The 12954-nt window shown below is 48.3% G+C and overlaps 1 long non-coding RNA gene across 2 annotated transcripts; it reads right to left on the reverse strand.

Annotated features, from left to right (window-relative positions):
• Window positions 1-388: 388 nt before the first annotated feature.
• On the reverse strand, window positions 389-10167 carry LOC122684409. Of its 2 annotated transcripts, none has more exons than XR_006338027.1 (3): window positions 9050-10167; window positions 2579-5248; window positions 389-914 (listed from the first exon to the last, which is right to left on the reverse strand). It is a non-coding gene; the product is annotated as an uncharacterized LOC122684409 (long non-coding RNA). The 2 variants fall into 2 exon arrangements; XR_006338026.1 differs by having other exon boundaries at window positions 389-919.
• Window positions 10168-12954: the final 2787 nt, after the last annotated feature.

A 12954-nucleotide genomic window follows, 5' to 3' on the forward strand; every position in this document is an offset into this window, starting at 1 on the left:
CTCCAGAGTGGCAGGCTCCACTCCAAAGGAAAGAATTTCCTAGACAAAAAAAGACCCACCTCCCAAAGAGAGCATGTTTAAAAGTAGTAATTAGGGAGGACTGAAAACCCTCATAGGGAAATAGCTGGAAAGTTCTCATGGAAAACTGAGTTGGACTCATGGAGTGGAAATCAGTCACCTGCGATATTTTAAAATTAAGCTGAGCTGTCTGAGTGTACATTTCAGAAATGCAGCTGGAGCTGCCCAATAAAAATATTTAAAACATTGTCACATTCCCAAACTGTCTCTATAAATCAACACCATATTCTTCACTCATCTTTCATACATATGTTCTAAGTTTTAAGGAATTTTATGGAGTTTAAACAACTTGTTTTTAATACTTGGTGTTAAATGCTAATTTATTTTTCTCTACGAAGAGAACTATAAGGCAATGTTAATACACATGGAGAAAAAACTTATGCAAAATTAAAATTAAGTGCAAAAAAATGACAAATTATATCCAGAATGATCTAATTTGCTCTTTCATTTGCTCACATAAATGTAAAAATACTAGCTGGGAATATCCATAATATGTTTCTTTTGTTTCTTTGTGAAACAAAAAATATAAGAATGTCTTTCTCCTGTGAAACCAAACACTGGCAGTCATTATTTCCTGATCATGCACATATAAATATTTTGGAGATGTGTCACGGGACGCTCGGATAGCTAGGGTAGGATCTTGGTATCAGTTCAGTTGCTCAGCCGTCTTCGATTCTTTGTGACCCCATGGGCTGCAGTACGCATGTCCTGTCCATCACCAACTCCCAGAGCTTGCTCAAACTCATGTCCATCAAGTCGGTGATGCCATCCAACCATCTCATCCTCTGCTCTTGGTACAGGTAATACCAGATGTCTCTTCAGTACTCCTGTGTTACCTAAACTGGCATTACAGAGCAAGGAGAATAATATTTTGAGATACTGTGAAAGATGATTTTTATGAAATCACAGTGGAAGTTTCTCATTGAATTTGAGAATTTTTGAAAACAGGCCCCTCTGGCATGAAGAGTGATTTTCCTCTAAATGAAGTATGTGATGGTACCCAAAGGCTGAAATCCCAGACTTTTAACCCAAGTATGAGCAAAAAGCAGTGCTATATATATAAAAGCATGAGTTTTTAATCTAACACCAAACACAAGATCCATAAAAGAAAAAAAAAAATTCACTTCATGAAAACTCAAAACTTTTTCAAAAAGACACACTGTTAAGAAAATTAAATGGGTAAAATATCTACAAATCATTTATACAACAATGGACTTATGTACACAATATTATAACATGCTCTCTAAACCCAATAATGAGAAAGCAAACAATCCCATAAAAAATCGTCCAATGATTTCAACAGAGGCTTCATTGCAGAAGATAGACAAGAGGAAAGTTAAGACATGAGAAGATGCTACATTTTACTGCTCATCAGGGAAACGCAGATTCAAAGCACCAGGACACACACCATGTGCCCTTCAGGACCGCAAGCACGGAGACACATGCACAACACCACCCAGGGCTGGCAGGGGACTGCGTTATAGGAAATGCACGAATCACCCACAAGCCTACATGTTAGAACCCCCAAACATGGCTGGATAGAAAGCAAAATGCACAGCCATTCTAGAGACATTCTGACATTTTCTTACAAAATTAAACACACTTTCAGATGGCGTAGCAATGTCGCTTGTATTCACACTAGAGGAATAAAAGCCTAAAGTCATATGAAAACTGGATATGAATTTCTTTAGAAACCTGACGAGCACTAAAAACTAGAACCCACTTAAGTGTTCTTACATGGGTGAATGGAATACTACTCCGTAATTAAAAAAAAACATTGTTAATACGTGCAAAATAGGTGAGATTAAGTACATTGTGGTGGGTGAAAGAAGTGAGTCAAAAGGCCAGGCTGTGCAGCTTTGTTTTCATGGCATTCTGATAAAGAAAGACCACTGAAAATGGAGGGGAAAATCGGGAGTTCTCTGGGGCTAGGGGTTGATTACAAAGTGTCAGCATGAGGGAATCAGTGGGTTGGGGTGATGGGGTACCTGGCTTCATGCCTGTCAAAGCTCACACAAAGAAAGGTAACCTGACCGCATGCAAACAAAATAATAAATTCATGGGACGGAATGGTGGAGAATTGCACATGGTTTCGTCTGAGTCGCCCAGCTGCAGTGCCCATTTCTCTAAGGAGCATCCTGCCATCTCGAGTCCAAGGACTCTTCAGCTGATTGATTCCCGGTGTCAGTTTCCAGCTCTCAGGGCAATGAGGACACTGTTAGTGTCAAAAGCATTCAACTCCACACTGATTGACAAGAAAAAAAAAGTAACTGAAATTACGTGAGGTGGGAGCTCTGCACGCTTCAGCCCCAGACAGCAGGGCTCTGGTGGGGGCTGCGTCTCCAATGGGGAAGCGGACGGCCATCAGGGGCCCTGTGTAGATGGGCAGGATCTCTACAGGGTGGGGCTCCTTCCACCCACTCTCAATGCCCCGCTTTTTTTCACTCTGGCCCAACGCCCCACCCCAGGAGGCCACAGCTCCACCCCATCACACACTGACCCGACATCCCGGGCCCACGAAGTTCATCTTCCAGGAGGCAGATGCCTCCGGGCACTGGGATAAGAGGGAACGCGACCGGTGGCTCTGCTTCCCAGGCGATGGCCGTAAGTGTTCTGGAATTTTCCACATCTCAGATGCTGCTGGTGCTGATGCAATCTGGTTACTCAAGAAAAATGACCTCACATGCTTGTCAGCTGTTTTCTCTTGTTTGTGTGGCTCTGAAGTGATGACTAACACCTGACCCCTGACCCATGGGCAAGCCACGGTGACGCTTTGGGTGATTTGTGACTGCACCCCACAATGAGGAGGAGAAGTTACTGGGCAGACCCGGGAATCGGGCTTGTGAACTGCCCTACCCCACCATGCCCTCCCCAGAACAGGGTTGTTTACCTCCAAGGGCTTGGCCAAAATCAAGAGCCATGACCCCGCCAGTCATCCCCAACAAGGGGGGGCCTCCTTTCACAGGGTCCCAGCTTCCTCTGTGAGCTGAGCGGCATCTGAGCAGGTGAGGGGCAGTGTCACGGGGTGTCGTGGGCGAGGGACTGACCGCAGATCCAAGGAGGACAGCACAACAGAAGGACTCGCTGCTCAGAAGCAGTTGGCAATCAACTCGGGACGTTTGACAAAGTCTGACTGTCTCTACCAGCCCTGGGTTACCAGGCGGTAAGCGTGCTGGACAAACCAGCCTGGCATACCTGTGGACCAGCAGCTGTCCCTCAGACAGTCGTCCCCTTTGAGCACTTGTAGCCGCTGCATGTGAGGCACTTGCAGAGCGTTGAGCACAGGAGCGAAAGGCAGTGTCCGAAATGAATTAAAACAGAAGACATGGCTCGCCATGACTAGACCTGTTAGAGACGCCATGGGGGCAGAGGTGGGCCCCAAACTGGGCCAACGGGGCACAGGCAGGGGAGGACCTGACCAGGCAGGCGGGGCACCGGGAGGAAAGGCGAGTCAGTCCTTGAAGAACAGGCACAAGTTGCCTGGAACTGGGGTAGATCCCATGGCTTGGGTCTTCTAGCCAACGATCATCCCAAACAGATCATCACATATGGCAAATATCACACACAAAGGCCTTCTCCTGACATTCGCCTGGAACACCAGCTTTTCCTCCCCAGCCAAGCACACTGCTTCTCAGAGGCCTCAAGGAACCTCTCCTGTGGACCGAGGGAGCAGCTACCGTCCCCAAAGGACAGTGTGGGCGTGGGTCACGACGGACGCGAGGGAGGTGCTGTTTCTGCTCACGAGTCCTTTGTGATCCATGTCTGCAAACCCACGCTGAAGGCAGACAGAACAGTGTTCTTGGGTTGAGTGCAACTAACCTGCTAATTCACCACGTTTGCATGCTTCGCACCCCTCTTCCTAACCCAGCCTGCCAGTATGTATTTTTTCTTACTCCAAGGCCTTCAAATGTCACTACCTACAAAATTATTGAACCACAAAACTACAAATACTAGTTTCGTAAAGCCACCCACAAAACTATTTAGAACATAAGCGTAAATTTTTAAATAAAGTCTAAGCAGTCCTAGAATGTTAGCCTTAAATGTCTGTGAGGTGAAGTAGCTTCTCTATAGAATTCCATTTTAATTTAGGAAATATGTCTGCAGTTTGTCCTGCTGTGTTCTTTGGAGAAACAATAAAAGCCATCAAGCATAATCTGGGCTTTTTTTAGTAATGTGTACTGTGTAAATATATGTTAATATAATATGTTAACAAAAATATGTGTTAATTTAAAAACTGAATTGGTGCGTGGTTGGTAGACAATAAAAGCACAGTCAGCACATGGCTGAGACTGTGGAATCCTGGCTGAGGCCATGTCATGCTGAATAAGCTCTCTCTTGGATAGCTTTCTAAGCCACATAAGTAAATAATCAGCAATTTTAAAATATATACCGTGCTTATCCCATTTGAAAATGATACGCAAAATCATGGAACATGAACAAAGAAATAAGTCTTAAGCTACATCCGTAGGAACAAAGATCCCAAGCTCATATTTTATGGTGATTGTGGTCTCTGAAATACTTCAGAATCACTGAGACAAACAACCCAAACTGGTTTCCAAACCCAAATCTGAATAGCAGATTCTTCTCCGTAAAGACAGACATTCTACTTTGTTCCTGGGCCACTGACTGCTGGTGCCTAGAGGAACTCTGCACGCAGCACAGAGCCTCCCTGGAGAGGTGGGCAACAGGTACCAACCCTTTCAGGGGCAGGAGGCGGTGTCTCTGAAGAAGAAACATGTGCCTTGTGTTGGGCCCAAGTGCAAATCCCTGGGATTCTTCACCCCAGGAAATGAGTGCAAACCCTGTAATGAAAGCAATGTGGCCGTGGGGGCAGAGAGACCCAACCACCAGCAGCAGCTCACTTCTTCAACATCTTTGGCAGAAACTGATATGTAAACAGGAGATTTTTTAAAGCAACTGGCCTCAGAATTGTTTATTTCATTCTCACAAAAGTGGAAGGATCATCTGTTTCATCAAGACACAAAGGAATAACTTCCTCCTTCCGAAATGAAGTAACGAAGACGCACTATTCACCGTGGTGGGAGCAGCCTGGCTTCCCTCATTTCCTGCCTTCACCACCGTCGGTCCACGTGGCTGCAGGGGGTCTGGGCTCCTGGCCGGGCATCAGGACAGCACACGGTGCAGCTCAGTAGATGCTTCTCTCTGAATCCTACCCAGAAAGGAGAGGAAGGTCAGATTTAGAGAGGAGGTGGTCGACTTAACTTCCAAATTTAAATCTTCAACGTAACCTACAGCTCTCCCTGCTTTCATCATCAGAAATAATGACAGTCGTTACACAGAAAGTCCCCGGGTCCGTCTCCACACCGACAGATGTATCCCTGGGCTCTGCTCAGCGTCCTTTCCCAGACCCACAGCTTTTCCTTCTTCCTGTGTAAACACAGCCTCTGCTCCCCCAGCACACCATCGGGTTGGGTGCATCTTCCCAGCTCCAAGGTCTCAAGGCAAGGCCACGAGACACCCTTGCCTTGTTCTCTCTCAGCAGCCTCCAGGCAACCAATCGTAATGTCTTAGAGCACCTACCACCTAAACCTGCCTGCAGGAGACCCGGTTTGATCCTTGGGTCCGGAAGGTCCCCTGAAGAAGGGAATGGCTTCCGCTCCAGTATTCTTGCCTGGAGAATCCCATGGACAGAGGAGCCTGGCGGGCTAAAGTCCATGGGATCACAAAGAGTCAGACATGACTGAGCAACTAAGACATTAACACCACTTCTCTCAAAACCAGCCCCATCCCTCCAGGATCATACGCGTCCAGCAGTTCAGGCCATGGGAAACGAGAGAGCCGAGGATGAGCACCAGCAGGAGGAGGGAGGAGTGCAGAGGTGGACGCAGAGTCAAGCGGAAACCTGCCGGAGGACCAGGCAGAGCCGCTTCTAAACAAGTGCATGCATGGGCACTGGCCCTAAGGTGGCCACGGTGCTGGAGTCAGCACGGTCCACCTGGGCCAAACTTTCTCAGTTTTTCCTGACCTCAGTGGGCATCTTCCTTTTGAACTCTGTCAAGTATTGACTTATCTTTATTTTATCAATGTTTGTTTCTGGAGAGTTATCTTGTTCTTTTGTTTGAAACACACTCTTTTTCCTTCATTCATCTCCACTCTGCACATTAGATCAAAATAGCCATTTCTCCCAGTCTTCACTAATGTAGGAGATGAACCTTGATGATCATCCTAACGTGAGCTCCTGGCTGCTTCTCAAACTTTTGGGATGGTCCAGGCCACCTTATTTGTTTTCAGAGGTCCCAGCAGACCTGCTGTGTGTGCTGTCACTTCAGTCTTGTCTCTCTTTGCAACCCCATAGACTGTAGCCCACCAGGCTCCTCTGTCCATGGGATTCTCCAGGCAAGAACACTGGAATGGGTTGCCATGCCCTCCTCCAGGGGACCTTCCTGACTCAGGGATCGAACCCTGGTCTCTTATGTCTCCTGCATTTGCAGGGTTTTTTTGTTTGTTTGTTTGTTTTTTCTACCACTAGTGCCACCTGGGAATCCTCCCAGTTGATCTGTCAGTGCCCAAAAGGGAGTGTCACACCCAGCAGTAGATACAGGCTGACTGGGGAGCCAGACCCTCAGTCTTCATTAGCTGGGAAAGTACACAGCCAAGCCCCTTCCAGAGAGAAACCAGGAGGTGGGTGTCTCTGTGCGAGGCTCTGAGGTGTGGCTGTGCTGGTCGGAGGGGTGGGGGGGTGAAAGGACATGCCGCTGCTCCCACAGTAAACTGCTGCTTTGTTTCCCGAGGGCCTGTGGGACTTCTTAACAAGATCCCCATTGGCCATCAGAGCCAGAGGACCTGGAGACTCATCGCTCAGGCCACATCTGGGATGCAGATGTGTGACAAGTTCCTCTCGGGGGGATTCTGGTTACTTGGACAGGGGGACAGGGAGAAGATGAGTGAGGTGTCTGCGGTCTCCCCAGTCTCTAGGGTGCTCAGTTAGAAGCTGTGCTTCAGGCAGTAGCTTTCCAAATGAGCAGATGGGCCTCTTCTAGGGAGAGAGAAGAAGGTCTGGTTCTTCCTGTCCCACCCCCAGTCCTGCCAGGAGCCCTAGGGGGACAGCCCTGGCAATGCCCATTAACGTAAGAAGAAGCAGAAGGATGTATTTCAAGCAAAAGAACAAGATACTCTCCAATTACATAGGCGATTCTTTGCTGTTGCTGGTGGGTCTTCTGGATACAGCCTGTTGTCTTTCTGAGTTATGTGTTCTGAAGTCCTTTTAATTGGTACTACATTGCATCTACAGACCAAATTGGAAAAAACTGCTATGTTGACAATATTGAGCTTTATTTCCATGAACATGGATTATATCTTCATTTATTTAGTTCTTTGATTTCACTCAACTAAATTCTGTAGTTTTCCTTATATAAATCTTGTACATAATTTGTTAGACATATACCTAAGCACCTCACTTGTGGAGAATGCTACCAAAAATAGCAACATGCTTTAAATTTCAAATTCTTCTTATTCACTGCTGGATATATAAAAGTGAAAGCAATGGGCGTGTATCCTGCAGACTCACTATAATAATTTATTAATCCCAAGTTTTTTTTATTCTTTTGGATTTTCTACATAGAAACTCATGTCATATGTGAAAAAAAAAGAGAATTTTATTATTTTTTCCAGTCTATATACCTTTTCCTTCTTATTGATTTAGCTAGAACTTCCAGTACAGTATTGAAAAGGAACAGTAATAGAGTACATGATTACTGAACTTAGTGGGAAAGATATTAGTTAATATGTTAGATGTAGGTGTTCTATAGATCTGGACTGCATTATTATTGCTAAATAGAAGCCTGTGTTTATTTTTCGATGTGGTCTTCTTAGCATCTTGCATTTCTGTGGGGCCATTTACCTTCAGCCTGCAGAACTTCCTAAAATAATCCTTTAGTGAGGGTCTGCTGCTGGCAAATTTCCTTGGTATTTGTCTAAAAAATACTATTTTTACCTTTACTTTTGAAGAATACTTCACTATTTTTTCTTTAATAATTTTAATTATTGTGTTCCACTGTCTCCTAGAAGGTACCGTGTGTGTGTGTGTGTGTGTGTGTGTATGTGAGTCTTATTCTTGCTCATTAAGGGTGGTGTGTCTTTTAGCCTTCCTCCTATAGTAAGTTCTTTTTTTCATTTGTCCTTAGTTTTCAAAATCCTTGTAGTAATGTAACTAGGTGTGACTTCTTTCTATTTCTCCTCTCTGATATTCATAATTCTTATTGAATCTATGAAATGATGGGTTTCACCACTTCGGGAAAATACTTGGCTACTGGCTGCTTAAATATTTTTTGCCACATTTTCTCTCTCTTTCCCTCTTGGATCTCCAGTTACTGTGTTTTAGACTTTTCTCTATTTCTCCTGGGCTCTTTTGGTATACTTTCTACTTTGGGAGAGGTATCTCTTTCTTGATATTTTCTCAATCCTATCTTTCAGCAAACCAATCCTCTCTTCAACCCTATCTCACCGCTATTATATTCATCTATTGAGTTCTTTATTTTAGTTATTATATTTTCATTCTATAATTTTACATTTTATAATTTTATAAGTTTACAGATTTTAGTCTTCCATGTAGTTCTTCAAAATGTCATCTGGTTTTCTATACACATTAATTATTATTTTTAATATAATAATTATTAATTTAAAGTCTCTGGTTTTATAAATTTCTTACTAAATTAACAGTGTGTTTGTTTATATTGAATTCTTTTTTAAATCTTTTCTATTTGAATTCTTTTCCTACTATACCTGGTAAATTTTGTTTGAATGTTGATTATAGCTTGTGAAAAATTACAGAAGCCTTGAAGAGTGTTGCCTTACTTCAGAGAAGTGCTCATTTTCTCCTGGCAGTTGATTCATAGTGACTGCCAACAGCGGCAGCCTGGCCAGGACTGAGATGACTCAAAGCCCTGGGAGCCCTAGGTGTAGGTTGCAGGGGAAGTGCATGGAGCCCCCCAACGCCCCTCCCCGGCCTTACTGTTCTGCTCCTGAGGGAAGCAGCATCATACCCTCTTCTGTCAGGAACGCTCCCCACCACCTGCGCTCCGTCTTCTGTCTCCACAGCAGGTTCACAGGAAAGGTAAGAGCACACACCTCCCTGTTCACATCACGCCCCAGAGGCTCCTGTCTCATCAATGGAGGAGGAAAGGGCGGCCCAGGGTGACCGCCTGTCGCCAAGGGTCCCACAAAGATGCCGGACTCCGACATCCTCGCACTTCACCGCTTATTCCCAGTGGGTCTGTGTGACCAGCAGACGGGGCACAGACGAGGTCACTCCTTAGACAGGTTATGGCAGCCTTGTCTGGCTCTTGAACAACTTGTTGGGTGAAAGGCCGCCATGCTGAGAGGCAGTTCCACGTGAGGCCACGCGAGCGGAAGCTGAGACCTTCAACCTCCAGCACGTGCCGGTGGAGGACAGGCCTCCAGTCCCAGCAGGCCGGACCGCAGCCTCCGCCGACACCCTGGCTGCAGCCTGAGAGCGACGATGAGGGAACCACACGACCAGGGATGACACCAGAGTGGACAGAGGGAGCTGCCCGCCGCACCCTCGGAGCCACCGCCGAGGCACACAGGGCGGTGCTGGAGTCCGATGGACGCCGAGGCTGCACCTCCTCCTCAGCCTCCTCCTGTGGAGACCCCGAGGCCCCGCCTCCTCCTCAGCCTCCTCCTGTGGAGACCCCGGGCCCCGCCTCCTCCTCAGCCTCCTCCTGTGGAGACCCCGAGGCCCCGCCTCCTCCTCAGCCTCCTCCTGTGGAGACCCCGGGCCCCGCCTCCTCCTCAGCCTCCTCCTGTGGAGACCCCGGGCCCCGCCTCCTCCTCAGCCGCCTCCTGTGGAGACCCCGAGGCCCCGCCTCCTCCTCAGCCTCCTCCTGTGGAGACCCCGGGCCCCGCCTCCTCCTCAGCCTCCTCCTGTGGAGACCCCGAGGCCCGCCTCCTCCTCAGCCTCCTCCTGTGGAGACCCCGGGCCCCGCCTCCTGACGCAGCCCTGCCGGAGCCCCGACTCGAGTCCCGAGGCCTTTCTGAGCCACTCCCAGACTTGACCGAGAGACAGGAGCAACTCCACTTCTGGAGGACGCTTGGACCTCCAGGAAGGGTGCAGCAAGAGAGACCGCAGTCCCCCCACCTCCTCCGGTCCTCCCAGCACCGCCTGCCCCCGGGTCTCCCCTGAGGAGCAGCCCCTCCCCTGAAGATCCCTCAGAGAGGATCAGAAACAATGGCTTTTTGTTACAAGGTGGCCATGGCCATGCATGGTGTGTTCCGTCTGGTTTCTTCTGCTTTGGTTTTAGTTTTATTTTTTTTTAAGAAAAGCATTTCTCACATACTAAGTTCTCATACTGTAATTCCTGGAAATCATTCTGGAGTCAAAGAATTTTTGTCTGTTAAAAAAGAACGCTGGGAGACTTCCTGCTGCCCTGGGACCTGGGCCAGCAGACGGGGGTTTCAGCCTTCTCCTGCCAGGAGTTGCAGCGACGTGGCCGCCGCCAGAGACCAGGGGACTGAGAGCCAAGGGCAGGCGCCCACCAGGCCAGGGCTCAGACAGCCCTGCTCCCCTGGACCTTCTCTGGGCCTCCGAGAAGAAAGAGAAACACAGCCATCACTTAACCATGCGTAGCTACATAAACCCGAACACAGGCAGTGGACAGTGGAAATCATAAGCTAAGCAATGAAGTTGGTTTGTAGCATTGCAAGCCTGGTGATGACCCATCACAACAGTTCTGCTGACCCTCTCATAAGGCAGCCTGGAAGTATCCTCGGGGCAGCCTCATGAGGGACAGACACCGGCAATGTTCCTCTGGGACTTTTACTGATCAAAAGCCAGGGGCCATGCTGGAGATTCTTCATGCCTTGTGCTTCCTAGGAATTTGTAGATGGTCCCCGGGGGTCAGGGAGTTAGAAACCCCCAGGTTCACTGACACCGTCAAGGTCCCCCCAGGAATGTGGTGGGGGGCGCCTCGCCTCCCTTCTGGCTGCTGTAAGGAATATGTGACCATGCAAACTTTGAGAGAAATCCACCAAATTCCAATCATGGGTGCTGGAAATTCAGAGTTGAATCGTGACACAGAAGCTTGGAAGTTGCTCAGCAATTAACATTACTTTTTGTGAAATTCCCGCAATACTGATGGGTTTTCCCTGAAGTCCACCAACCTCCCGGAACCCACAGTGTCTCCGGGAGTTGAGGTCCCGGCCCTTCCTTTGTCTCATCCCTCCCTTCAGCAGTTTTCCCGCTTCTGCTTATCTCAGATGAGCATCGGGCCAGCCCCGCTGTGCCAAGCAGAGGCTTGTAACATCACAGAAGAAACAGACCACCACCCAGAGCCCTGCCTCCCCGGGAGAGCCTATATGAGTCACTCCCAAGGAAAAGAAGCTTGCTGTGGTCTAGGCCCTGGATGTGACAGCATCCTCTGAGGCCCATAATGAGGCCGGCACCTCTATCTCCCAGATCCCAAGATGGAGAGACAGAGGTCCTGTTACCCAGAGTCACAGGATGGAGCAGGAGGACGGGATGCAGATCCAGGCCTGGTCCACACCGAGCCGGGCAGGTGGGGCTGCTGGTGCCAGCTCCAGGCGGCCACGGGGACATGGCTCTTCCTGCGTCATCGGCTGGAGAAGGGAGGTCCAGGCCGCCTCACACTGTCAGGTCCAAAGGGCTGCGAGTGCTCGTCTGGGGCAGAGATCTGAGGAGTCCCACTCTCCAAACCCAAGGCCGTCTGAACACTGGTTTGAAGAACAGGCTACGGGGTGTGATCAGTCACCCAAACTGAATGGGGTTCCGGCCCACTGCCCTGAAGGCAGTGACAGGAGGGCCCCCTTAACAAAGCCCCCAGACCCACGGCTTAGACAGCAGGCCACCTGGAGGCCGGATGTCCAAGATCAAGGCATCGACAGGTGGGTTTTGGTGAGGACTCTCTCCCCGACCTGTGGATGGTCTGCACATGGCCTGTCTTCTGTGCAGTTTCCAAAGTCAAACTTGCCCCCCCAAAAAGATCATGGTCACTGTTTGGTGGTCTGCTGTCAGTCTGATCCACTCCAGTTTTCTGAATCCCAGGAGAACCATTATATCTGAGACATATGCTCAGCAAATCAATGAGATGCTCCAAAAACTGCAATGCCTTGCAACCCGTGTTGGTCAATAGAAAGGGCCAGTTCTTCTCCACAGCAATGCCTGACTGCACATCGCACAACCAATGTTTCACACAACCACCACAACCAATGTTTCAAAAGTTGAACGAACTGGGCTACGAAGTTTTGCCTCATCAACCATATTCAACCACTTCTTCAACCGTCACAAGGATTTTTGCAGAGAAAAGTCTTTTTGCTTCCACAACCAGCAAGAGGCAGAAAATGTGACCCTGTGAGCTGTCCTTGTCTCAGTCTTGAGCAAACGCCCCGTCAGTGTCTTAGGCCCCCCACCCGGTCAACCCACGGAGCTCTGCTGGGTCTCCAGACATCACTGTTCCTCTGGGTTTTTCCGTCAGCAGGCGCACACGCTGTCATTTGCCCCATTTAAAGCAATCCAAACAAATAGGCAGAGCCCTTCTCTGGACTGCACTCTCCTCAGCTCTGGGTTCCTTGAGTAGCTCAGTCCCCCACCCTCCCCACCCAGACCTGAAGGTCACCTTCCCTTCCTGGGGGCATGGGGAGAAGGGAGAGCCTCAGTAATAGAGTTTAAAAGAGCACCTGCTCAGAAATTCCTGAGATTTGTGACTTAGGCTTGCTTAAGGTTCAGGTTGTTTGCAAAAAGTCATAGCCTTGCTCACTTAAAATCTTATCTCTGTTTCTCTCGTCTGTATTTAAAAATAAGTAGAAAAAAACTGATTCTGGGCCCTGCTCCATGCAGTGTGCCCCACCCCCGCCCCATAAGATAATCAATGTTAATACGGA

The sequence above is a fragment of the Cervus elaphus genome, chromosome 26 (genome assembly GCF_910594005.1).
Source record: "Cervus elaphus chromosome 26, mCerEla1.1, whole genome shotgun sequence".
Taxonomy (NCBI): domain Eukaryota; kingdom Metazoa; phylum Chordata; class Mammalia; order Artiodactyla; family Cervidae; genus Cervus; species Cervus elaphus.